The sequence below is a fragment of the Equus przewalskii genome, chromosome 3 (assembly GCF_037783145.1).
Source record: "Equus przewalskii isolate Varuska chromosome 3, EquPr2, whole genome shotgun sequence".
Lineage (NCBI taxonomy): Eukaryota > Metazoa > Chordata > Mammalia > Perissodactyla > Equidae > Equus > Equus przewalskii.
Window position 1 is genome coordinate 109,749,814 of NC_091833.1, and position 6,669 is coordinate 109,756,482.

Here is a 6,669-nt window from a genome sequence, read left to right on the forward strand (position 1 = left end):
CTTCATGTTCTAGTGTTTTGTGGAAGTTAGAACTTGTGAGTGATGAAATTGGATATTTAACTGAGGAGATCTCTAAGCAAAGTGTTGAGGGAGCAGCTTGGTTCTTTCTGACTGCTTATAGTAAAATTCCAGAAGAGAGAAACAAACTGAAGAAGGAATTGTTAAGCAAAAAAGAGTGAGAATTTAAAGATTTGGAAAATTTTCAGTCTATCCATGTTGCAGAGAACATCAAGGGTATACCCAGCCATTCGATAAGGAGAATAGTATGGGTGTAAACCATGGATCTAATTAACCACCCCCATAGAAACACTGCCAGTTTGTTCTGAAGAGGGCAGAGATAGGATAAAATGAAGGAAGGCTGTGGAACTTCTTAGATTCTACAAGATAGGACCACAGAGCCATTCAGCTTCAAATGTGCCATTTTTCAAGACAAGGGAAGGATGACTCAGCAGGTGATTTAGAGATCCTCAGGGCTGCCTCTTTGGTTCAACAGGCCAGCCAGCAGCCACCTGGAGCTGTGGGGGTGTGACTCCTGCCCAGCAGAGCCAGGGGGCTTGGATCACTGCCCCAATGGGTCCTGAAGGTGGTATGCTGCTCCAGTGGGTCCAAAAGGCAGAGAGCATTGAGCCAAAGCCGATTATTCTCAAGCTTTGTGGTCTAATGGTATTTGTCTTTCTAGGTTCTGGACTTGCATGGGAACTGTCACTCTTTTTTTCCTTTCAATTTCTCCCCTGTGGAATGGGACTGTCTATCCTATGCCTGCCCTGATATTGTATTTTGGAAGCATATAACTTATTTGGTTTCGCAGATTCACTGTGAGGAATTTTGCCTCATGATGAATCCTACTTCGAATCTCACCCATATCTGATTTATAAGGTTGTCATTTGAGAGAGGGTTTGGGGATTTCAGAAGTGAGGGGCACGTATAGGGGGTTGTTCAGGAGAGTGGGAGAAGGGATGCCACAGGGAAATATCATAGGCTTGTCTCTATGTATTGGAGAATAGCTGTCATAGATCTAGTGTGAAATCCATCACTGTGGTTGTGTTTTCTCTAGCACATTTAACTGCCCAGGTCCAGAAGCAGAATTCAGTGTAATTGGGGTTTAGGATTTTCTAGGTGAGTTTAGTAGAGGAAATAGAAGCAAAGAGATCGGGGGCTTCTGTAAGAGCCTATGGAGTCTGAGTCAGGCAAGAAGGGAGCTGAGGAAACTGAAAAGAATCACCGGAGGAAGGATATTAGAGAAAGTGAGCTGAGGGATGGGAGAGGGGGCTCAGCAGGGAGGCTTGAAATTGGGATTAGGAAGAGGCTACAATACTTGGTTATGATGGTTCTCAAGCAGACCGAGGTGGGTGAAAGATAAGATCACTGGAGGAGAATAAGCCAGGCAACTGAGAGGCCAGATTCTTGGAAGGATTATTTGTGAAGATAACTGCCAAGAATTATGACAGTAATGTTGGAAAGAGAGACAGTAAACCAGAAGCTAACATCATGAAAGAATGGGGAAGTAGTCCCAGGGGTCTCCAAATGACTGCTGCAAGAAAGGGACAGGTGAGTGGTATGTGCTGGTGGCATACCCTTCCAGGGAGCAGTGGATTCTAGGGAGGAGGAAGAGACAATGGTTGGAAGTGACAATAAGAAGATACAGGACACCGACTCCCCCTCCAGCTCTAGAGAGTTTGATAGAGAACAGCTGCCATGAGGAGGTTATAAGAAGCAGTGTCCTCAGGCAAAACCAAGTTTTAGTTAGGACACCAGATGTATGGGACAGTCAGAGAAGGAGCTCAGTTGTAGGGGACCTTAATGATGACAGACTGGCTTGTCCTGGACTTCGTAGACCTAAATCCTCGTCCGGTGTCTTACCTGGGTTGGCATTCAAATTATGACGGAAGAAAGAAGAGGGGGTGATTGTTCTGCTATCTTGAGCCTTCTTGGTCTTCACATGTCTGGTCTTCAGCCATCACTTACTGAATGGGTGAGTGAAAAATGAATGAACGGATGCCTACTTGCTGGCTCAGAACCAGATGGAAATAAAGATGTATGCTTATCTCTTTGTTCCTACTGAAGGTTGGGTAGACAAATACAAATTTCTCTACCAGACTTTCAAGGCCCTTCATATTCTAGCCCATTCCAACCTATCCTATCTTATTTCCTACTCTTCCCAAATTCAGATTCTCTACCCGACAGTTTGGGCTCCTACCTGTCCTGTCAAAACACCACGCTCATTCCTGTCTCTTGGCCTCAGCTCAGGAATTTCCTCCTGCTAGAATGGCCTATTGTAATCTTGTTTCCCCAGTTAGTTCTTTCCTGTCCTTCAAGGCCAAGGCAAGTCAAACTCATCCATGAACTTTTCCTGATGTTAAAACCTGCCCTTCTCAGATTTTCTCCAGCTCTTATGAAACGTACCCCACACTACAGAGTGAGTTATATCTTGTCTTTTATTATTTGTTATTTTAAAAGGAAGATTAACTTTGCTTCTCCAGGTAAATATTAAGTTTCTTAAGGGGAAGAGTGTGTTTTCTCCTTGGTATGCTCCGTTTCTGGCAGTCACTCTCCCTTTGCCAAGCTCAGCATCCTGCAGGCTCTCTCCAACTGTAGGTTGTTGAGTTGCTTCTTTTGGCCCTGTCTGTGTTCTCTGCTTATCCCAAACCTGCTGGTTTCCTCTCCTCCTGGGCTTCCCTCTCACCCCAGGGTGCTGTGCTCAATCTCCTTCTACCTTTTGTTGTCTGGCTTGCCTCCTTCTTCTTGAGGATGGGGTTTACACAATTCAGGTCAGGATCCGTTTCTTTTCTCTCTCTGTACCTTCCCCAGAATGTCTTAGCAGTTCTGAAGTCTTTACCAGTGCTCTTTATGCAGCAACGTCAAAATCCATCTTTCAACCTGGCTACTTCCCCACAGACTAGAGTTACTTCCAAAACTGAAGTACACACTGAACATTTCAACGTGGATGACCTGGATGTCCCCTCCAATTCAACATGTTTGACATCAAACTCAGTATCTTTCTTTTGATAGCAGTTCTCCATCTGGAGGCCCCTATTACTATTAATGATGTTGACCTGCTTAGAACACTGAAAACTTCTATTGGCTTCCTCATGGCCTATGGGGTAAAACTTAAACTCTTTGTCATGATTTGCCTTCCACCTGTTTCTCCAGCTTCATTTTCCTGAACATACAACTTAAAATCCAACAATTCTGAACTTCTGCAAATTTCCCAAATATAACATTCAAGTTCATGTCGCCATGTTCTTGCACATGCTATTCCTTTTGCGTGTATGCTGTTTCTTCCTTCTCTATTTAGGGAAACTTTAAGATCCACTTTCAAAATCACCTTACCTCCGGGGGACTTATCCTAACTTTCCAGAGTTAGATACTGCCACATTCATATTTACTTTGTGTGCTGTTATGTATATACTGATTATAAGACATATCACGTATTTATTTATTTGCATGAATGTGAGCTCTTCATTGTTTATATTCTCTAGCACAGTGTCTGGCAATAATAGGTGCTCATTAAATATATTTTGACTCAACCAATCAATGAGCAAATGAATGAATTTTCCCATTCCCCCAGGCCTCAAATTTCAAATTCGGATTATCTTTCCCCTGTCCTTTCCCTTCTCTTGCTTCTTGTTCTCTCATTTTTAATTATATTGAAAATGCCCTCCTCCAGTTCTTGCCTTCATGTCTAGACAATTGCAATAAAACACCTATATCTCTGCTCCCATTTCACATTCTTCCTTCCTTTCTGTAGAGGGCAGATTCCTGTGATAATATGAGCTTTGATAAAACCACTCTGCCATCCATGGCTCCTCTTTGCTCTCAGAACAAAGTCCAGTCTAGCCTTTAAGATTTTCTATGATTTGGAAGCAAGCTGTTGCCACATCCTCTCCTGGTTCCCTAGAACTCTGAATAAGACTTGTGTCTCAGTTACCAAAAACACTTCCCTTTACCCCTATAGCATTTATTCTCTTAAAAAAAACCCCAGATATTTATTGTGCACCTACTATTGCAGATTTCACTACATTGTTTTTCTCTTAATCCTCAAAGCAATATTTTGAATTTTGAGTTGGGCAGTATTCTACCCATTTTTATATGAGGAATCTAGTTGTCAGAGAATTTAAGTAACTTGTCCAAGATTATACCCATTTTACAGATTTTACTGTTCCCGGCTAGCACCTTGTTGGAAGGATTCATTTTTCTTATGTGTGTGTCCTACTTCCCCACCTTATTATAAGTTCTTCAAGTATAGGCATCATTATTAACTAACTCAATCCTACTGATTTATGGAAGAAAGATTAGGAGCTCACGACCGACGTACTGAGTTTGAGAAGCTGTCAGACCATCTTCTGGGGGAGTTAGTTAACAGCAAGTTCAAAATGGACATCTTTAAAGCAGTCTTTACAATTCTATGCAAAATTAATTGATAAGAGGAGGTCTGGAAATAATTGTGACATATAAATTAAGGTTTCTGGGCTAACTTGTTATCCATCATTAATTGTTCATCCTTTCCCACGATCTTGGGCTTTTATGCTTTCTCAGGTGGCACAACCAGATGATTTATCAACTTGATTATCCCTCTTAACGTTTGAGATTTATTAGGTGTAGGCCAGTCTTTCAGTTACACTTTAATTGTGTTAACTGCAAATGCAATTAATTGTGTCACCTTTGGGGAAGAATTTCACAGCTACCTTTAGGGGAGGGTGGTAAGTCCCTTATTAAAGTAGTACGTGTTGAAATTCTCCAGAGAAAGCCCAGATTCTATGATTTTTGTGAGGCTTGACTATATCCATCTTTTTTTTTTTTTCTTAATTGCTGTTCATCAAGGCAACTGGTAGCTGCTTGCTTGTTGCAATTCAATTTGGGGGATATTAGCAAAAGAGAGTCATTTTACTTTCTGTAATACCAGCTGTCAAAATTAATACCCCATGCCTCCCACACAACATAGAGTACCTGTTCTCCTGACTTGATCTGCTCCTGCTCAGAGCTCTTCATCGTCTCTTTTATTCAGGCTCCCTGCCCGAGGCTGGGTTCCTGGGGAAGGGCTCAAATGCCCTTTCCTGCTTCCAGCATTAGCCTGACTCCTGCCTGTAGTCACTCTGGGTCCTCACATAATAAATCACTTTAACCTGTTTCTAAAACAAGGTCAGATTGTGCTGCGATTCTTAAAAACAGATTTAAAAATCTCTATTTAGGTGCAATTCTCACGGTAGAACTTATGGCTGAAGAAAGGACAGTAACAGGGTCTATGGTGGGAGGTGGGTATGTGTTGGGGGAGGGGAGCGAAGTCGGGAGAGAGTACTCTTGCGTTGGCCAAAGAATCTTTGCAATGTTTGAGTGGGCTTCCACGCCATAAACATCAGGGGCATTTAACATATCAAACGCAAATAAAAATGACACGCAGATGGCTCACTTCTGAGGCAGCCTTGTGCAGTTTTGGGAATCCTCCATCCTTGTGGTTTTCCGAAATATTATAAGTATATATTCCCGATTAGACTCACTGTTTTCTTGTCCACGGCACTGCCTTGCAGTCCAAAACCGTGTGGACTCGACCTGCAGACTCAGTTCCTATCAGCAAAATCAAAGGCCAGCCCCAGGCTCGAGAGTCATTTAGGATTTTCTGTGGCGCAATTAAGCATGTGCAGCACACCACAGCCACGGAGGCGCTGTTTATTCAGCGAAAGTGCTCTGTAATTTATTTAAAATAATCCATCTTTCACAAATAAAGGGGCCATTGATGGCCCCCCCTGCAGGCCTCTGCTGAAAGGCCCCCTCTTGATGGTCTGTTTTGCTGGTCACAGCTAAATACCCGACAAAAGTGATTCAGGCTTCTCTTTTTTTCCACCCCTCCCCCCGGCTTACTTCTCTCCCATTTTTTTAAAAAAATGAGATTTTACTAAACCTGCTTGTTTTCTTTTACACCAGTAATCAGACGAGGCTCCCTTCCCCCAGTTGTTTTTTCTTTTTGAAATAAAAAAACACAGATTGGCCATTAAAAATGATTCATGCCCGCCAATTTGATAATCGCCGAGCGGGAGGTGCCAGCCATTTTGGGACTTCGGGCAGCCTCGGAACCAGCTTCTTTATGGCCCTCGGCTAATGAGGAATCACATTAGGCTTTTTACTGTATATGAATTGATTAGCTGAAAATGAGATTACGTCCATGGTGCAACACCAGCGACAAAGAGCCCTTTCTTTTCGAACACTTGCCGGTGCCAGGACGGCGCTTGAGCTTGAAAATGTTCTTTTCTCCTGTTTATTCCAGGAGAATACTGGATGAGCCCAGGCGCGGCTTCTGCAGAAATGGGCTTATCTGTCTAATCTCCAAAACAAACAAACAAGAGTATCATGACAATGAGGACTTGCATTTGGGATTATGGATTTGACAGGTTCTGAGGAAGCAGGCGAGGTGGAAATGGCACAGAGCTTCTGAGTTAAACTTGCCTGAGTGGGAGGCTGGTCTCCCTACTTATTTGTTCTGCGACTTGTGGCCAAACACTTAACCTCTCTGAGCTTTAATTTCCTCATCTATACAATAGGATAATAACACATACTTTATAGGATTATCAGGATTAAATGAGATAATATGTATAAAATATTTAGCACAGGGCCTGCGACATAGTAGGGCTTTAAAAACATACTTCTTCCCCTCCCTTCCTCCCTTTCTTCCTTCCG